Source organism: Lissotriton helveticus, chromosome 1_1, assembly GCF_964261635.1.
Source record: "Lissotriton helveticus chromosome 1_1, aLisHel1.1, whole genome shotgun sequence".
NCBI lineage: Eukaryota > Metazoa > Chordata > Amphibia > Caudata > Salamandridae > Lissotriton > Lissotriton helveticus.
In genome coordinates this window covers 483160898-483182163 of record NC_136057.1, presented here as the reverse complement: position 1 = coordinate 483182163, position 21266 = coordinate 483160898, and the positions used below count along the sequence as shown (strand labels likewise).

Genomic DNA, 21266 nt, shown 5'->3' with positions numbered 1-21266 from the left:
CACCGCTTCCGTTAAAGCCCCTGAAGAGAAGCATATGGAGCTTCGAAATGCGTCGGGCAGATCCCGTACGGAGCGGCGTCTACGAGTGGATCCCCGTCCTCACCTATACATAAACCAAGCTGCTGTTTGCGTGCTACTCAAAGGTGGACACCTTCGAGCATTGATTTATACGCGGCCGTCCAGTCGCGGAGTATGCACCACCCCGGTACCCTGGGGGTCACGAAAGTGAAGCAGCAGTCGTACTTGGAATCGAGGACGGGCCCACTTGTGGAGTCCATACAGGACTTGATTGTGTGCTTCCCGGACCACACTTCCCAGAATGCACAGTCTCATTTGAGCCTCCCATCGGTGGGTGTGTTATATATAAAATGGGGAAGTGGGTCGGCGGTTGCGCACACCGCTTCCGTTAAAGCCCCTGAAGAGAAGCATATGGAGCTTCGAAACTCGTCGGGCAGATCCCGTATGGAGCGGCGTCTACGAGTGGATCCCCGTCCTCACCTATACATAAACCAAGCTGCTGTTCGCGTGAAACTCAAAGGTGGACACCTTCGAGCATTGATTTATACGCGGCCGTCCAGCCGCGGAGTATGCACCACCCCGGTACCCTGGGGTCACGAAAGTGAAGCAGCAGTCGTACTTGGAATCGAGGACGGGCCCACTTGTGGAGTCCATACAGGACTTGATTGTGTGCTTCCCGGACCACACTTCCCAGAATGCACAGTCTCATTTGAGCCTCCCATCGGTGGGTGTGTTATATATAAAATGGGGAAGTGGGTCGGCGGTTGCGCACACCGCTTCCGTTAAAGCCCCTGAAGAGAAGCATATGGAGCTTCGAAACGCGTCGGGCAGATCCAGTACGGAGCGGCGTCTACGAGTGGATCCCCGTCCTCACCTATACATAAACCAAGCTGCTGTTCACGTGCTACTCAAAGGTGGACACCTTCGAGCATTGATTTATACGCGGCCGTCCAGCCGCGGAGTATGCACCACCCCGGTACCCTGGGGGTCACGAAAGTGAAGCAGCAGTCGTACTTGGAATCGAGGACGGGCCCACTTGTGGAGTCCATACAGGACTTGATTGTGTGCTTCCCGGACCACACTTCCCAGAATGCACAGTCTCATTTGAGCCTCCCATCGGTGGGTGTGTTATATATAAAATGGGGAAGTGGGTCGGTGGTTGCGCACACCGCTTCCGCTAAAGCCCCTGAAGAGAAGCATATGGAGCTTCGAAACGCATCGGGCAGATCCCGTACGGAGCGGCGTCTACGAGTGGATCCCCGTCCTCACCTATACATAAACCAAGCTGCTGTTCGCGTGCTACTCAAAGGTGGACACCTTCGAGCATTGATTTATACGCGGCCGTCCAGCCGCGGAGTATGCACCACCCCGGTACCCTGGGGGTCACGAAAGTGAAGCAGCAGTCGTACTTGGAATCGAGGACGGGCCCACTTGTGGAGTCCATACAGGACTTGATTGTGTGCTTCCCGGACCACACTTCCCAGAATGCACAGCCTCATTTGAGCCTCCCATCGGTGGGTGTGTTATATATAAAATGGAGAAGTGGGTCGGCGGTTTCGCACACCGCTTCCGTTAAAGCCCCTGAAGAGAAGCATATGGAGCTTCGAAACGCGTCGGGCAGATCCCGTACGGAGCGGCATCTACGAGTGGATCCCCGTCCTCACCTATACATAAACCAAGCTGCTGTTCGCGTGCTACTCAAAGGTGGACACCTTCGAGCATTGATTTATACGCGGCCGTCCAGCCGCGGAGTATGCACCAACCCGGTACCCTGGGGGTCACGAAAGTGAAGCAGCAGTCGTACTTGGAATCGAGGACGGGCCCACTTGTGGAGTCCATACAGGACTTGATTGTGTGCTTCCCGGACCACACTTCCCAGAATGCACAGTCTCATTTGAGCCTCCCATCGGTGGGAGTGTTATATATAAAATGGGGAAGTGGGTCGGCGGTTGCGCACACCGCTTCCGTTAAAGCCCCTGAAGAGAAGCATATGGAGCTTCGAAACGCGTCGGGCATATCCCATACGGAGCGGCGTCTACGAGTGGATCCCCGTCCTCACCTATACATAAACCAAGCTGCTGTTCGCGTGCTACTCAAAGGTGGACACCTTCGAGCATTGATTTATACGCGGCCGTCCAGCCGCGGAGTATGCACCACCGCGGTACCCTGGGGTCACGAAAGTGAAGCAGCAGTCGTACTTGAAATCGAGGACGGGCCCACTTGTGGAGTCCATACAGGACTTGATTGTGTGCTTCCCGGACCACACTTCCCAGAATGCACAGTCTCATTTGAGCCTCCCATCGGTGGGTGTGTTATATATAAAATGGGGAAGTGGGTTGGCGGTTGCGCACACCGCTTCCGTTAAAGCCCCTGAAGAGAAGCATATGGAGCTTCGAAACGCATCGGGCAGATCCCGTACGGAGCGGCGTCTACGAGTGGATCCCCGTCCTCACCTATACATAAACCAAGCTGCTGTTCGCGTGCTACTCAAAGGTGGACACCTTCGAGCATTGATTTATACGCGGCCGTCCAGCCGCGGAGTATGCACCACCCCGGTACCCTGGGGTCACGAAAGTGAAGCAGCAGTCGTACTTGGAATCGAGGACGGGCCAACTTGTGGAGTCCATACAGGACTTGATTGTGTGCTTCCCGGACCACACTTCCCAGAATGCACAGTCTCATTTGAGCCTCCCATCGGTGGGTGTGTTATATATAAAATGGGGAAGTGGGTCGGCGGTTGCGCACACCGCTTCCGTTAAAGCCCCTGAAGAGAAGCATATGGAGCTTCGAAACGCGTCGGGCAGATCCCGTACGGAGCGGCGTCTACGAGTGGATCCCCGTCCTCACCTATACATAAACCAAGCTGCTGTTCGCGTGCTACTCAAAGGTGGACACCTTCGAGCATTGATTTATACGCGGCCGTCCAGCCGCGGAGTATGCACCACCCCGGTACCCTGGGGGTCACGAAAGTGAAGCAGCAGTCGTACTTGGAATCGAGGACGGGCCCACTTGTGGAGTCCATACAGGACTTGATTGTGTGCTTCCCGGACCACACTTCCCAGAATGCACAGTCTCATTTGAGCCTCCCATCGGTGGGTGTGTTATATATAAAATGGGGAAGTGGGTCGGCGGTTGCGCACACCGCTTCCGCTAAAGCCCCTGAAGAGAAGCATATGGAGCTTCGAAACGCATCGGGCAGATCCCGTACGGAGCGGCGTCTACGAGTGGATCCCCGTCCTCACCTATACATAAACCAAGCTGCTGTTCGCGTGCTACTCAAAGGTGGACACCTTCGAGCATTGATTTATACGCGGCCGTCCAGCCGTGGAGTATGCACCACCCCGGTACCCTGGGGGTCACGAAAGTGAAGCAGCAGTCGTACTTGGAATCGAGGACGGGCCCACTTGTGGAGTCCATACAGGACTTGATTGTGTGCTTCCCGGACCACACTTCCCAGAATGCACAGCCTCATTTGAGCCTCCCATCGGTGGGTGTGTTATATATAAAATGGAGAAGTGGGTCGGCGGTTTCGCACACCGCTTCCGTTAAAGCCCCTGAAGAGAAGCATATGGAGCTTCGAAACGCGTCGGGCAGATCCCGTACGGAGCGGCATCTACGAGTGGATCCCCGTCCTCACCTATACATAAACCAAGCTGCTGTTCGCGTGCTACTCAAAGGTGGACACCTTCGAGCATTGATTTATACGCGGCCGTCCAGCCGCGGAGTATGCACCAACCCGGTACCCTGGGGGTCACGAAAGTGAAGCAGCAGTCGTACTTGGAATCGAGGACGGGCCCACTTGTGGAGTCCATACAGGACTTGATTGTGTGCTTCCCGGACCACACTTCCCAGAATGCACAGTCTCATTTGAGCCTCCCATCGGTGGGAGTGTTATATATAAAATGGGGAAGTGGGTCGGCGGTTGCGCACACCGCTTCCGTTAAAGCCCCTGAAGAGAAGCATATGGAGCTTCGAAACGCGTCGGGCATATCCCATACGGAGCGGCGTCTACGAGTGGATCCCCGTCCTCACCTATACATAAACCAAGCTGCTGTTCGCGTGCTACTCAAAGGTGGACACCTTCGAGCATTGATTTATACGCGGCCGTCCAGCCGCGGAGTATGCACCACCGCGGTACCCTGGGGTCACGAAAGTGAAGCAGCAGTCGTACTTGAAATCGAGGACGGGCCCACTTGTGGAGTCCATACAGGACTTGATTGTGTGCTTCCCGGACCACACTTCCCAGAATGCACAGTCTCATTTGAGCCTCCCATCGGTGGGTGTGTTATATATAAAATGGGGAAGTGGGTTGGCGGTTGCGCACACCGCTTCCGTTAAAGCCCCTGAAGAGAAGCATATGGAGCTTCGAAACGCATCGGGCAGATCCCGTACGGAGCGGCGTCTACGAGTGGATCCCCGTCCTCACCTATACATAAACCAAGCTGCTGTTCGCGTGCTACTCAAAGGTGGACACCTTCGAGCATTGATTTATACGCGGCCGTCCAGCCGCGGAGTATGCACCACCCCGGTACCCTGGGGTCACGAAAGTGAAGCAGCAGTCGTACTTGGAATCGAGGACGGGCCAACTTGTGGAGTCCATACAGGACTTGATTGTGTGCTTCCCGGACCACACTTCCCAGAATGCACAGTCTCATTTGAGCCTCCCATCGGTGGGTGTGTTATATATAAAATGGGGAAGTGGGTCGGCGGTTGCGCACACCGCTTCCGTTAAAGCCCCTGAAGAGAAGCATATGGAGCTTCGAAACGCGTCGGGCAGATCCCGTACGGAGCGGCGTCTACGAGTGGATCCCCGTCCTCACCTATACATAAACCAAGCTGCTGTTCGCGTGCTACTCAAAGGTGGACACCTTCGAGCATTGATTTATACGCGGCCGTCCAGCCGCGGAGTATGCACCACCCCGGCACCCTGGGGGTCACGAAAGTGAAGCAGCAGTCGTACTTGGAATCGAGGACGGGCCCACTTGTGGAGTCCATACAGGACTTGATTGTGTGCTTCCCGGACCACACTTCCCAGAATGCACAGTCTCATTTGAGCCTCCCATCGGTGGGTGTGTTATATATAAAATGGGGAAGTGGGTCGGCGGTTGCGCACACCGCTTCCGCTAAAGCCCCTGAAGAGAAGCATATGGAGCTTCGAAACGCATCGGGCAGATCCCGTACGGAGCGGCGTCTACGAGTGGATCCCCGTCCTCACCTATACATAAACCAAGCTGCTGTTCGCGTGCTACTCAAAGGTGGACACCTTCGAGCATTGATTTATACGCGGCCGTCCAGCCGCGGAGTATGCACCACCCCGGTACCCTGGGGGTCACGAAAGTGAAGCAGCAGTCGTAATTGGAATCGAGGACGGGCCCACTTGTGGAGTCCATACAGGACTTGATTGTGTGCTTCCCGGACCACACTTCCCAGAATGCACAGTCTCATTTGAGCCTCCCATCGGTGGGTGTGTTATATATAAAATGGGGAAGTGGGTCGGCGGTTGCGCACACTGCTTCCGTTAAAGCCCCTGAAGAGAAGAATATGGAGCTTCGAAACGCATCGGGCAGATCCCGTACGGAGCGGCGTCTACGAGTGGATCCTCGTCCTCACCTATACATAAACCAAACTGCTGTTCGCGTGCTACTCAAAGGTGGACACCTTCGAGCATTGATTTATACGCGCCCGTCCAGCCGTGGAGTATGCACCACCCCGGTACCCTGGGGGTCACGAAAGTGAAGCAGCAGTCGTAATTGGAATCGAGGACGGGCCCACTTGTGGAGTCCATACAGGACTTGATTGTGTGCTTCCCGGACCACACTTCCCAGAATGCACAGTCTCATTTGAGCCTCCCATTGGTGGGTGTGTTATATATAAAATGGGGAAGTGGGTCGGCGGTTGCGCACACCGCTTCCGTTAAAGCCCCTGAAGAGAAGCATATGGAGCTTCGAAACGCGTCGGGCAGATCCCGTACGGAGCGGCGTCTACGAGTGGATCCCCGTCCTCACCTATACATAAACCAAGCTGCTGTTCGCGTGCTACTCAAAGGTGGACACCTTCGAGCATTGATTTATACGCGGCCGTCCAGCCGCGGAGTATGCACCACCCCGGTACCCTGGGGGTCACGAAAGTGAAGCAGCAGTCGTACTTGGAATCGAGGACGGGCCCACTTGTGGAGTCCATACAGGACTTGATTGTGTGCTTCCCGGACCACACTTCCCAGAATGCACAGTCTCATTTGAGCCTCCCATCGGTGGGTGTGTTATATATAAAATGGGGAAGTGGGTCGGCGGTTGCGCACACCGCTTCCGTTAAAGCCCCTGAAGAGAAGCATATGGAGCTTCGAAATGCATCGGGCAGATCCCGTACGGAGCGGCGTCTACGAGTGGATCCCCGTCCTCACCTATACATAAACCAAACTGCTGTTCGCGTGCTACTCAAAGGTGGACACCTTCGAGCATTGATTTATACGCGGCCGTCCAGCCGCGGAGTATGCACCACCCCGGTACCCTGGGGGTCAAGAAAGTGAAGCAGCAGTCGTAATTGGAATCGAGGACGGGCCCACTTGTGGAGTCCATACAGGACTTGATTGTGTGCTTCCCGGACCACACTTCCCAGAATGCACAGTCTCATTTGAGCCTCCCATCGGTGGGTGTGTTATATATAAAATGGGGAAGTGGGTCGGCGGTTGCGCACACCGCTTCCGTTAAAGCCCCTGAAGAGAAGCATATGGAGCTTCGAAACGCGTCGGGCAGATCCCGTACGGAGCGGCGTCTACGAGTGGATCCCCGTCCTCACCTATACATAAACCAAGCTGCTGTTCGCGTGCTACTCAAAGGTGGACACCTTCGAGCATTGATTTATACGCGGACGTCCAGCCGCGGAGTATGCACCACCCCGGTACCCTGGGGTCCCGAAAGTGAAGCAGCAGTCGTACTTGGAATCGAGGACAGGCCCACTTGTGGAGTCCATACAGGACTTGATTGTGTGCTTCCCGGACCACACTTCCCAGAATGCACAGTCTCATTTGAGTCTCCCATCGGTGGGTGTGTTATATATAAAATGGGGAAGTGGGTCGGCGGTTGCGCACACCGCTTCCGTTAAAGCCCCTGAAGAGAAGCATATGGAGCTTCGAAACGCGTCGGGCAGATCCCGTACGGAGCGGCGTCTACGAGTGGATCCCCGTCCTCACCTATACATAAACCAAGCTGCTGTTCGCGTGCTACTCAAAGGTGGACACCTTCGAGCATTGATTTATACGCGGCCGTCCAGCCGCGGAGTATGCACCACCCCGGTACCCCGGGGGTCACGAAAGTGAAGCAGCAGTCGTACTTGGAATCGAGGACGGGCCCACTTGTGGAGTCCATACAGGACTTGATTGTGTGCTTCCCGGACCACACTTCCCAGAATGCACAGTCTCATTTGAGCCTCCCATCGGTGGGTGTGTTATATATAAAATGGGGAAGTGGGTCGGCGGTTGCGCACACCGCTTCCGCTAAAGCCCCTGAAGAGAAGCATATGGAGCTTCGAAACGCATCGGGCAGATCCCGTACGGAGCGGCGTCTACGAGTGGATCCCCGTCCTCACCTATACATAAACCAAGCTGCTGTTCGCGTGCTACTCAAAAGTGGACACCTTCGAGCTTTGATTTATACGCGGCCAACCAGCCGCGGAGTATGCACCACCCCGGTACCCTGGGGGTCACGAAAGTGAAGCAGCAGTCGTACTTGGAATCGAGGACGGGCCCACTTGTGGAGTCCATACAGGACTTGATTGTGTGCTTCCCGGACCACACTTCCCAGAATGCACAGCCTCATTTGAGCCTCCCATCGGTGGGTGTGTTATATATAAAATGGAGAAGTGGGTCGGCGGTTGCGCACACCGCTTCCGTTAAAGCCCCTGAAGAGAAGCATATGGAGCTTCGAAACGCGTCGGGCAGATCCCGTACGGAGCGGCATCTACGAGTGGATCCCCGTCCTCACCTATACATAAACCAAGCTGCTGTTCGCGTGCTACTCAAAGGTGGACACCTTCGAGCATTGATTTATACGCGGCCGTCCAGCCGCGGAGTATGCACCACCCCGGTACCCTGGGGGTCACGAAAGTGAAGCAGCAGTCGTACTTGGAATCGAGGACGGGCCCACTTGTGGAGTCCATACAGGACTTGATTGTGTGCTTCCAGGACCACACTTCCCAGAATGCACAGTCTCATTTGAGCCTCCCATCGGTGGGTGTGTTATATATAAAATGGGGAAGTGGGTCGGCGGTTGCGCACACCGCTTCCGTTAAAGCCCCTGAAGTGAAGCATATGGAGCTTCGAAACGCGTTGGGCATATCCCGTACGGAGCGGCGTCTACGAGTGGATCCCCGTCCTCACCTATACATAAACCAAGCTGCTGTTCGCGTGCTACTCAAAGGTGGACACCTTCGAGCATTGATTTATACGCGGCCGTCCAGCCGCGGAGTATGCCCCACCCCGGTACCCTGGGGGTCACGAAAGTGAAGCAGCAGTCGTACTTGAAATCGAGGACGGGCCCACTTGTGGAGTCCATACAGGACTTGATTGTGTGCTTCCCGGACCACACTTCCCAGAATGCACAGTCTCATTTGAGCCTCCCATCGGTGGGTGTGTTATATATAAAATGGGGAAGTGGGTCGGCGGTTGCACACACAGCTTCCGTTAAAGCCCCTGAAGAGAAGCATATGGAGCTTCGAAACGCGTCGGGCAGATCCCGTACGGATCAGCATCTACGAGTGGATCCCTGTCCTCACCTATACATAAACCAAGCTGCTGTTTGCGTGCTACTCAAAGGTGGACACCTTCGAGCATTGATTTATACGTGGCCGTCCAGCCGCGGAGTATGCACCACCCCGGTACCCTGGGGGTCACGAAAGTGAAGCAGCAGTCGTAATTGGAATCGAGGACGGGCCCACTTGTGGAGTCCATACAGGACTTGATTGTGTGCTTCCCGGACCACACTTCCCAGAATGCACAGTCTCATTTGAGCCTCCCATCGGTGGGTGTGTTATATATAAAATGGGGAAGTGGGTCGGCGGTTACGCACACCGCTTCCGTTAAAGCCCCTGAAGAGAAGCATATGGAGCTTCGAAACGCATCGGGCTGATCGTGTACGGAGCGGCGTCTACGAGTGGATCCCCGTCCTCACCTATACATAAACCAAGCTGCTGTTCGCGTGCTACTCAAAGGTGGACACCTTCGAGCATTGATTTATACGCGGCCGTCCAGCCGCGGAGTATGCACCACCCCGGTACCCTGGGGGTCACGAAAGTGAAGCAGCAGTCGTACTTGGAATCGAGGACGGGCCCACTTGTGGAGTCCATACAGGACTTGATTGTGTGCTTCCCGGACCACACTTCCCAGAATGCACAGTCTCATTTGAGCCTCCCATCGGTGGGTGTGTTATATATAAAATGGGGAAGTGGGTCGGCGGTTGCGCACACCGCTTCCGTTAAAGCCCCTGAAGAGAAGCATATGGAGCTTCGAAACTCGTCGGGCAGATCCCGTATGGAGCGGCGTCTACGAGTGGATCCCCGTCCTCACCTATACATAAACCAAGCTGCTGTTTGCGTGCTACTCAAAGGTGGACACCTTCGAGCATTGATTTATACGCGCCCGTCCAGCCGCGGAGTATGCACCACCCCGGTACCCTGGGGGTCACGAAAGTGAAGCAGCAGTCGTACTTGGAATCGAGGACGGGCCCACTTGTGGAGTCCATACAGGACTTGATTGTGTGCTTCCCGGACCACACTTCCCAGAATGCACAGTCTCATTTGAGCCTCCCATCGGTGGGTGTGTTATATATAAAATGGGGAAGTGGGTTGGCGGTTGCGCACACCGCTTCCGTTAAAGCCCCTGAAGAGAAGCATATGGAGCTTCGAAACGCGTCGGGCAGATCCCGTACGGAGCGGCGTCTACGAGTGGATCCCCGTCCTCACCTATACATAAACCAAGCTGCTGTTCGCGTGCTACTCAAAGGTGGACACCTTCGAGCATTGATTTATACGCGGCCGTCCAGCCGTGGAGTATGCACCACCCCGGTACCCTGGGGGTCACGAAAGTGAAGCAGCAGTCGTACTTGGAATCGAGGACGGGCCCACTTGTGGAGTCCATACAGGACTTGATTGTGTGCTTCCCGGACCACACTTCCCAGAATGCACAGTCTCATTTGAGCCTCCCATCGGTGGGTGTGTTATATATAAAATAGGGAAGTGGGTCGGCGGTTGCGCACACCGCTTCCGCTAAAGCCCCTGAAGAGAAGCATATGGAGCTTCGAAACGCATCGGGCAGATCCCGTACGGAGCGGCGTCTACGAGTGGATCCCCGTCCTCACCTATACATAAACCAAGCTGCTGTTCGCGTGCTACTCAAAGGTGGACACCTTCGAGCATTGATTTATACGCGGCCGTCCAGCCGCGGAGTATGCACCACCCGGTACCCTGGGGGTCACGAAAGTGAAGCAGCAGTCGTACTTGGAATCGAGGACGGGCCCACTTGTGGAGTCCATACAGGACTTGATTGTGTGCTTCCCGGACCACACTTCCCAGAATGCACAGTCTCATTTGAGCCTCCCATCGGTGGGTGTGTTATATATAAAATGGAGAAGTGGGTCGGCGGTTGCGCACACCGCTTCCGTTAAAGCCCCTGAAGAGAAGCATATGGAGCTTCGAAACGCGTCGGGCAGATCCCGTACGGAGCGGCATCTACGAGTGGATCCCCGTCCTCACCTATACATAAACCAAGCTGCTGTTCGCGTGCTACTCAAAGGTGGACACCTTCGAGCATTGATTTATACGCGGCCGTCCAGCCGCGGAGTATGCACCACCCCGGTACCCTGGGGGTCACGAAAGTGAAGCAGCAGTCGTACTTGGAATCGAGGACGGGCCCACTTGTGGAGTCCATACAGGACTTGATTGTGTGCTTCCCGGACCACACTTCCCAGAATGCACAGTCTCATTTGAGCCTCCCATCGGTGGGTGTGTTATATATAAAATGGGGAAGTGGGTCGGCGGTTGCGCACACCGCTTCCGTTAAAGCCCCTGAAGAGAAGCATATGGAGCTTCGAAACGCGTTGGGCATATCCCGTACGGAGCGGCGTCTACAAGTGGATCCCCGTCCTCACCTATACATAAACCAAGCTGCTGTTCGCGTGCTACTCAAAGGTGGACACCTTCGAGCATTGATTTATACGCGGCCGTCCAGCCGCGGAGTATGCACCACCCCGGTACCCTGGGGGTCACGAAAGTGAAGCAGCAGTCGTACTTGGAATCGAGGACGGGCCCACTTGTGGAGTCCATACAGGACTTGATTGTGTGCTTCCCGGACCACACTTCCCAGAATGCACAGTCTCATTTGAGCCTCCCATCGGTGGGTGTGTTATATATAAAATGGAGAAGTGGGTCGGCGGTTGCGCACACCGCTTCCGTTAAAGCCCCTGAAGAGAAGCATATGGAGCTTCGAAACGCGTCGGGCAGATCCCGTACGGAGCGGCATCTACGAGTGGATCCCCGTCCTCACCTCTACATAAACCAAGCTGCTGTTCGCGTGCTACTCAAAGGTGGACACCTTCGAGCATTGATTTATACGCGGCCGTCCAGCCGCGGAGTATGCACCACCCCGGTACCCTGGGGGTCACGAAAGTGAAGCAGCAGTCGTACTTGGAATCGAGGACGGGCCCACTTGTGGAGTCCATACAGGACTTGATTGTGTGCTTCCCGGACCACACTTCCCAGAATGCACAGTCTCATTTGAGCCTCCCATCGGTGGGTGTGTTATATATAAAATGGGGAAGTGGGTCGGCGGTTGCGCACACCGCTTCCGTTAAAGCCCCTGAAGAGAAGCATATGGAGCTTCGAAACGCGTCGGGCATATCCCGTACGGAGCGGCGTCTACAAGTGGATCCCCGTCCTCACCTATACATAAACCAAGCTGCTGTTTGCGTGCTACTCAAAGGTGGACACCTTCGAGCATTGATTTATACGCGGCCGTCCAGCCGCGGAGTATGCACCACCCCGGTACCCTGGGGGTCACGAAAGTGAAGCAGCAGTCGTACTTGGAATCGAGGACGGGCCCACTTGTGGAGTCCATACAGGACTTGATTGTGTGCTTCCCGGACCACACTTCCCAGAATGCACAGTCTCATTTGAGCCTCCCATCGGTGGGTGTGTTATATATAAAATGGGGAAGTGGGTCGGCGGTTGCGCACACTGCTTCCGTTAAAGCCCCTGAAGAGAAGAATATGGAGCTTCGAAACGCATCGGGCAGATCCCGTACGGAGCGGCGTCTACGAGTGGATCCCCGTCCTCACCTATACATAAACCAAGCTGCTGTTCGCGTGCTACTCAAAGGTGGACACCTTCGAGCATTGATTTATACGCGGCCGTCCAGCCGCGGAGTATGCACCACCCCGGTACCCTGGGGGTCACGAAAGTGAAGCAGCAGTCGTAATTGGAATCGAGGACGGGCCCACTTGTGGAGTCCATACAGGACTTGATTGTGTGCTTCCCGGACCACACTTCCCAGAATGCACAGTCTCATTTGAGCCTCCCATCGGTGGGTGTGTTATATATAAAATGGGGAAGTGGGTCGGCGGTTGCGCACACTGCTTCCGTTAAAGCCCCTGAAGAGAAGAATATGGAGCTTCGAAACGCATCGGGCAGATCCCGTACGGAGCGGCGTCTACGAGTGGATCCTCGTCCTCACCTATACATAAACCAAACTGCTGTTCGCGTGCTACTCAAAGGTGGACACCTTCGAGCATTGATTTATACGCGCCCGTCCAGCCGTGGAGTATGCACCACCCCGGTACCCTGGGGGTCACGAAAGTGAAGCAGCAGTCGTAATTGGAATCGAGGACGGGCCCACTTGTGGAGTCCATACAGGACTTGATTGTGTGCTTCCCGGACCACACTTCCCAGAATGCACAGTCTCATTTGAGCCTCCCATCGGTGGGTGTGTTATATATAAAATGGGGAAGTGGGTCGGCGGTTGCGCACACCGCTTCCGTTAAAGCCCCTGAAGAGAAGCATATGGAGCTTCGAAACGCGTCGGGCAGATCCCGTACGGAGCGGCGTCTACGAGTGGATCCCCGTCCTCACCTATACATAAACCAAGCTGCTGTTCGCGTGCTACTCAAAGGTGGACACCTTCGAGCATTGATTTATACGCGGCCGTCCAGCCGCGGAGTATGCACCACCCTGGTACCCTGGGGGTCACGAAAGTGAAGCAGCAGTCGTACTTGGAATCGAGGACGGGCCCACTTGTGGAGTCCATACAGGACTTGATTGTGTGCTTCCCGGACCACACTTCCCAGAATGCACAGTCTCATTTGAGCCTCCCATCGGTGGGTGTGTTATATATAAAATGGGGAAGTGGGTCGGCGGTTGCGCACACCGCTTCCGTTAAAGCCCCTGAAGAGAAGCATATGGAGCTTCGAAATGCATCGGGCAGATCCCGTACGGAGCGGCGTCTACGAGTGGATCCCCGTCCTCACCTATACATAAACCAAACTGCTGTTCGCATGCTACTCAAAGGTGGACACCTTCGAGCATTGATTTATACGCGGCCGTCCAGCCGCGGAGTATGCACCACCCCGGTACCCTGGGATGTCAAGAAAGTGAAGCAGCAGTCGTAATTGGAATCGAGGACGGGCCCACTTGTGGAGTCCATACAGGACTTGATTGTGTGCTTCCCGGACCACACTTCCCAGAATGCACAGTCTCATTTGAGCCTCCCATCGGTGGGTGTGTTATATATAAAATGGGGAAGTGGGTCGGCGGTTGCGCACACCGCTTCCGTTAAAGCCCCTGAAGAGAAGCATATGGAGCTTCGAAACGCGTCGGGCAGATCCCGTACGGAGCGGCGTCTACGAGTGGATCCCCGTCCTCACCTATACATAAACCAAGCTGCTGTTCGCGTGCTACTCAAAGGTGGACACCTTCGAGCATTGATTTATACGCGGACGTCCAGCCGCGGAGTATGCACCACCCCGGTACCCTGGGGTCCCGAAAGTGAAGCAGCAGTCGTACTTGGAATCGAGGACAGGCCCACTTGTGGAGTCCATACAGGACTTGATTGTGTGCTTCCCGGACCACACTTCCCAGAATGCACAGTCTCATTTGAGTCTCCCATCGGTGGGTGTGTTATATATAAAATGGGGAAGTGGGTCGGCGGTTGCGCACACCGCTTCCGTTAAAGCCCCTGAAGAGAAGCATATGGAGCTTCGAAACGCGTCGGGCAGATCCCGTACGGAGCGGCGTCTACGAGTGGATCCCCGTCCTCACCTATACATAAACCAAGCTGCTGTTCGCGTGCTACTCAAAGGTGGACACCTTCGAGCATTGATTTATACGCGGCCGTCCAGCCGCGGAGTATGCACCACCCCGGTACCCCGGGGGTCACGAAAGTGAAGCAGCAGTCGTACTTGGAATCGAGGACGGGCCCACTTGTGGAGTCCATACAGGACTTGATTGTGTGCTTCCCGGACCACACTTCCCAGAATGCACAGTCTCATTTGAGCCACCCATCGGTGGGTGTGTTATATATAAAATGGGGAAGTGGGTCGGCGGTTGCGCACACCGCTTCCGCTAAAGCCCCTGAAGAGAAGCATATGGAGCTTCGAAACGCATCGGGCAGATCCCGTACGGATCGGCGTCTACGAGTGGATCCCCGTCCTCACCTATACATAAACCAAGCTGCTGTTCGCGTGCTACTCAAAAGTGGACACCTTCGAGCATTGATTTATACGCGGCCAACCAGCCGCGGAGTATGCACCACCCCGGTACCCTGGGGGTCACGAAAGTGAAGCAGCAGTCGTACTTGGAATCGAGGACGGGCCCACTTGTGGAGTCCATACAGGACTTGATTGTGTGCTTCCCGGACCACACTTCCCAGAATGCACAGCCTCATTTGAGCCTCCCATCGGTGGGTGTGTTATATATAAAATGGAGAAGTGGGTCGGCGGTTGCGCACACCGCTTCCGTTAAAGCCCCTGAAGAGAAGCATATGGAGCTTCGAAACGCGTCGGGCAGATCCCGTACGGAGCGGCATCTACGAGTGGATCCCCGTCCTCACCTATACATAAACCAAGCTGCTGTTCGCGTGCTACTCAAAGGTGGACACCTTCGAGCATTGATTTATACGCGGCCGTCCAGCCGCGGAGTATGCACCACCCCGGTACCCTGGGGGTCACGAAAGTGAAGCAGCAGTCGTACTTGGAATCGAGGACGGGCCCACTTGTGGAGTCCATACAGGACTTGATTGTGTGCTTCCAGGACCACACTTCCCAGAATGCACAGTCTCATTTGAGCCTCCCATCGGTGGGTGTGTTATATATAAAATGGGGAAGTGGGTCGGCGGTTGCGCACACCGCTTCCGTTAAAGCCCCTGAAGTGAAGCATATGGAGCTTCGAAACGCGTTGGGCATATCCCGTACGGAGCGGCGTCTACGAGTGGATCCCCGTCCTCACCTATACATAAACCAAGCTGCTGTTCGCGTGCTACTCAAAGGTGGACACCTTCGAGCATTGATTTATACGCGGCCGTCCAGCCGCGGAGTATGCCCCACCCCGGTACCCTGGGGGTCACGAAAGTGAAGCAGCAGTCGTACTTGAAATCGAGGACGGGCCCACTTGTGGAGTCCATACAGGACTTGATTGTGTGCTTCCCGGACCACACTTCCCAGAATGCACAGTCTCATTTGAGCCTCCCATCGGTGGGTGTGTTATATATAAAATGGGGAAGTGGGTCGGCGGTTGCACACACAGCTTCCGTTAAAGCCCCTGAAGAGAAGCATATGGAGCTTCGAAACGCGTCGGGCAGATCCCGTACGGATCAGCGTCTAGGAGTGGATCCCTGTCCTCACCTATACATAAACCAAGCTGCTGTTTGCGTGCTACTCAAAGGTGGACACCTTCGAGCATTGATTTATACGTGGCCGTCCAGCCGCGGAGTATGCACCACCCCGGTACCCTGGGGGTCACGAAAGTGAAGCAGCAGTCGTAATTGGAATCGAGGACGGGCCCACTTGTGGAGTCCATACAGGACTTGATTGTGTGCTTCCCGGACCACACTTCCCAGAATGCACAGTCTCATTTGAGCCTCCCATCGGTGGGTGTGTTATATATAAAATGGGGAAGTGGGTCGGCGGTTACGCACACCGCTTCCGTTAAAGCCCCTGAAGAGAAGCATATGGAGCTTCGAAACGCATCGGGCAGATCCCGTACGGAGCGGCGTCTACGAGTGGATCCCCGTCCTCACCTATACATAAACCAAGCTGCTGTTCGCGTGCTACTCAAAGGTGGACACCTTCGAGCATTGATTTATACGCGGCCGTCCAGCCGCGGAGTATGCACCACCCCGGTACCCTGGGGGTCACGAAAGTGAAGCAGCAGTCGTACTTGGAATCGAGGACGGGCCCACTTGTGGAGTCCATACAGGACTTGATTGTGTGCTTCCCGGACCACACTTCCCAGAATGCACAGTCTCATTTGAGCCTCCCATCGGTGGGTGTGTTATATATAAAATGGGGAAGTGGGTCGGCGGTTGCGCACACCGCTTCCGTTAAAGCCCCTGAAGAGAAGCATATGGAGCTTCGAAACTCGTCGGGCAGATCCCGTATGGAGCGGCGTCTACGAGTGGATCCCCGTCCTCACCTATACATAAACCAAGCTGCTGTTTGCGTGCTACTCAAAGGTGGACACCTTCGAGCATTGATTTATACGCGCCCGTCCAGCCGCGGAGTATGCACCACCCCGGTACCCTGGGGGTCACGAAAGTGAAGCAGCAGTCGTACTTGGAATCGAGGACGGGCCCACTTGTGGAGTCCATACAGGACTTGATTGTGTGCTTCCCGGACCACACTTCCCAGAATGCACAGTCTCATTTGAGCCTCCCATCGGTGGGTGTGTTATATATAAAATGGGGAAGTGGGTTGGCGGTTGCGCACACCGCTTCCGTTAAAGCCCCTGAAGAGAAGCATATGGAGCTTCGAAACGCGTCGGGCAGATCCCGTACGGAGCGGCGTCTACGAGTGGATCCCCGTCCTCACCTATACATAAACCAAGCTGCTGTTCGCGTGCTACTCAAAGGTGGACACCTTCGAGCATTGATTTATACGCGGCCGTCCAGCCGTGGAGTATGCACCACCCCGGTACCCTGGGGGTCACGAAAGTGAAGCAGCAGTCGTACTTGGAATCGAGGACGGGCCCACTTGTGGAGTCCATACAGGACTTGATTGTGTGCTTCCCGGACCACACTTCCCAGAATGCACAGTCTCATTTGAGCCTCCCATCGGTGGGTGTGTTATATATAAAATGGGGAAGTGGGTCGGCGGTTGCGCACACCGCTTCCGCTAAAGCCCCTGAAGAGAAGCATATGGAGCTTCGAAACGCATCGGGCAGATCCCGTACGGAGCGGCGTCTACGAGTGGATCCCCGTCCTCACCTATACATAAACCAAGCTGCTGTTCGCGTGCTACTCAAAGGTGGACACCTTCGAGCATTGATTTATACGCGGCCGTCCAGCCGCGGAGTATGCACCACCCGGTACCCTGGGGGTCACGAAAGTGAAGCAGCAGTCGTACTTGGAATCGAGGACGGGCCCACTTGTGGAGTCCATACAGGACTTGATTGTGTGCTTCCCGGACCACACTTCCCAGAATGCACAGTCTCATTTGAGCCTCCCATCGGTGGGTGTGTTATATATAAAATGGAGAAGTGGGTCGGCGGTTGCGCACACCGCTTCCGTTAAAGCCCCTGAAGAGAAGCATATGGAGCTTCGAAACGCGTCGGGCAGATCCCGTACGGAGCGGCATCTACGAGTGGATCCCCGTCCTCACCTATACATAAACCAAGCTGCTGTTCGCGTGCTACTCAAAGGTGGACACCTTCGAGCATTGATTTATACGCGGCCGTCCAGCCGCGGAGTATGCACCACCCCGGTACCCTGGGGGTCACGAAAGTGAAGCAGCAGTCGTACTTGGAATCGAGGACGGGCCCACTTGTGGAGTCCATACAGGACTTGATTGTGTGCTTCCCGGACCACACTTCCCAGAATGCACAGTCTCATTTGAGCCTCCCATCGGTGGGTGTGTTATATATAAAATGGGGAAGTGGGTCGGCGGTTGCGCACACCGCTTCCGTTAAAGCCCCTGAAGAGAAGCATATGGAGCTTCGAAACGCGTCGGGCATATCCCGTACGGAGCGGTGTCTACAAGTGGATCCCCGTCCTCACCTATACATAAACCAAGCTGCTGTTCGCGTGCTACTCAAAGGTGGACACCTTCGAGCATTGATTTATACGCGGCCGTCCAGCAGCGGAGTATGCACCACCCCGGTACCCTGGGGGTCACGAAAGTGAAGCAGCAGTCGTACTTGGAATCGAGGACGGGCCCACTTGTGGAGTCCATACAGGACTTGATTGTGTGCTTCCCGGACCACACTTCCCAGAATGCACAGTCTCATTTGAGCCTCCCATCGGTGGGTGTGTTATATATAAAATGGAGAAGTGGGTCGGCGGTTGCGCACACCGCTTCCGTTAAAGCCCCTGAAGAGAAGCATATGGAGCTTCGAAACGCGTCGGGCAGATCCCGTACGGAGCGGCATCTACGAGTGGATCCCCGTCCTCACCTATACATAAACCAAGCTGCTGTTCGCGTGCTACTCAAAGGTGGACACCTTCGAGCATTGATTTATACGCGGCCGTCCAGCCGCGGAGTATGCACCACCCCGGTACCCTGGGGGTCACGAAAGTGAAGCAGCAGTCGTACTTGGAATCGAGGACGGGCCCACTTGTGGAGTCCATACAGGACTTGATTGTGTGCTTCCCGGACCACACTTCCCAGAATGCACAGTCTCATTTGAGCCTCCCATCGGTGGGTGTGTTATATATAAAATGGGGAAGTGGGTCGGCGGTTGCGCACACCGCTTCCGTTAAAGCCCCTGAAGAGAAGCATATGGAGCTTCGAAACGCGTCGGGCATATCCCGTACGGAGCGGCGTCTACAAGTGGATCCCCGTCCTCACCTATACATAAACCAAGCTGCTGTTTGCGTGCTACTCAAAGGTGGACACCTTCGAGCATTGATTTATACGCGGCCGTCCAGCCGCGGAGTATGCACCACCCCGGTACCCTGGGGGTCACGAAAGTGAAGCAACAGTCGTAATTGGAATCGAGGACGGGCCCACTTGTGGAGTCCATACAGGACTTGATTGTGTGCTTCCCGGACCACACTTCCCAGAATGCACAGTCTCATTTGAGCCTCCCATCGGTGGGTGTGTTATATATAAAATGGGGAAGTGGGTCGGCGGTTACGCACACCGCTTCCGTTAAAGCCCCTGAAGAGAAGCATATGGAGCTTCGAAACGCGTCGGGCAGATCCCGTACGGAGCGGCGTCTACGAGTGGATCCCCGTCCTCACCTATACATAAACCAAGCTGCTGTTCGCGTGCTACTCAAAGGTGGACACCTTCGAGCATTGATTAATACGCGGCCGTCCAGCCGCGGAGTATGCACCACCCCGGTACCCTGGGGGTCACGAAAGTGAAGCAGCAGTCGTACTTGGAATCGAGGACGGGCCCACTTGTGGAGTCCATACAGGACTTGATTGTGTGCTTCCCGGACCACACTTCCCAGAATGCACAGTCTCATTTGAGCCTCCCATCGGTGGGTGTGTTATATATAAAATGGGGAAGTGGGTCGGCGGTTGCGCACACCGCTTCCGTTAAAGCCCCTGAAGAGAAGCATATGGAGCTTCGAAACGCGTCGGGCAGATCCCGTACGGAGCGGCGTCTACGAGTGGATCCCCGTCCTCACCTATACATAAACCAAGCTGCTGTTCGCGTGCTACTCAAAGGTGGACACCTTCGAGCATTGATTTATACGCGCCCGTCCAGCCGCGGAGTATGCACCACCCCGGTACCCTGGGGGTCACGAAAGTGAAGCAGCAGTCGTACTTGGAATCGAGGACGGGCCCACTTGTGGAGTCCATACAGGACTTGATTGTGTGCTTCCCGGACCACACTTCCCAGAATGCACAGTCTCATTTGAGCCTCCCATCGGTGGGTGTGTTATATATAAAATGGGGAAGTGGGTCGGCGGTTGCGCACACCGCTTCCGTTAAAGCCCCTGAAGAGAAGCATATGGAGCATCGAAACGCGTCGGGCAGATCCCGTACGGAGCGGCGTCTACGAGTGGATCCCTGTCCTCACCTATACATAAACCAAGCTGCTGTTCACGTGCTACTTAAAGGTGGACACCTTCGAGCATTGATTTATAAGCGGCCGTCCAGCCGCGGAGTATGCACCACCCCGGTACCCTGGGGGTCACGAAAGTGAAGCAGCAGTCGTACTTGGAATCGAGGACGGGCCCACTTGTGGAGTCCATACAGGACTTGATTGTGTGCTTCCCGGACCACACTTCCCAGAATGCACAGTCTCATTTGAGCCTCCCATCGGTGGGTGTGTTATATATAAAATGGGGAAGTGGGTCGGGGGTTGAGCACACCGCTTCCGTTAAAGCCCCTGAAGAGAAGCATATGGAGCTTCAAAACGCGTCGGGCAGATCCCGTACGGAGCGGCGTCTACGAGTGGATCCCCGTCCTCACCTATACATAAACCAAGCTGCTGTTCGCGTGCTACTCAAAGGTGGACACCTTCGAGCATTGATTTATACGCGGCCGTCCAGCCGCGGAGTATGCACCACCCCGGTACCCTGGGGGTCACGAAAGTGAAGCAGCAGTCGTACTTGGAATCGAGGACGGGCCCACTTGTGGAGTCCATACAGGACTTGATTGTGTGCTTCCCGGACCACACTTCCCAGAATGCACAGTCTCATTTGAGCCTCCCATCAGTGGGTGTGTTATATATAAAATGGGGAAGTGGGTCGGCGGTTGCGCACACCGCTTCCGTTAAAGCCCCTGAAGAGAAGCATATGGAGCTTCGAAACGCGTCGGGCAGATCCTGTACGGAGCGGCGTCTACGAGTGGATCCCCGTCCTCACCTATACATAAACCAAGCTGCTGTTCGCGTGCTACTCAAAGGTGGACACCTTCGAGCATTGATATATATATATATATATATATATATATATATATATATATATATATATATATATATATATATATATATATATATATATATATATATATATTTCCTGAAAGTTGCCCAGAGATGGAGCCGCACTCTGTGTTCAAGTAGGTAACAACCTTTATTGAAGAAAAAACTGCTTCCCATTCT

General features: G+C 55.0%; 1 protein-coding gene across 1 annotated transcript in view; it reads right to left on the bottom strand.

The window, feature by feature from the left end:
* The window catches only part of LGR5 (leucine rich repeat containing G protein-coupled receptor 5), a 1130716-nt gene that overhangs the window by 501662 nt on the left and 607788 nt on the right, over nt 1–21266 (bottom strand). The gene's annotated exons all lie outside the window — the stretch shown is intronic.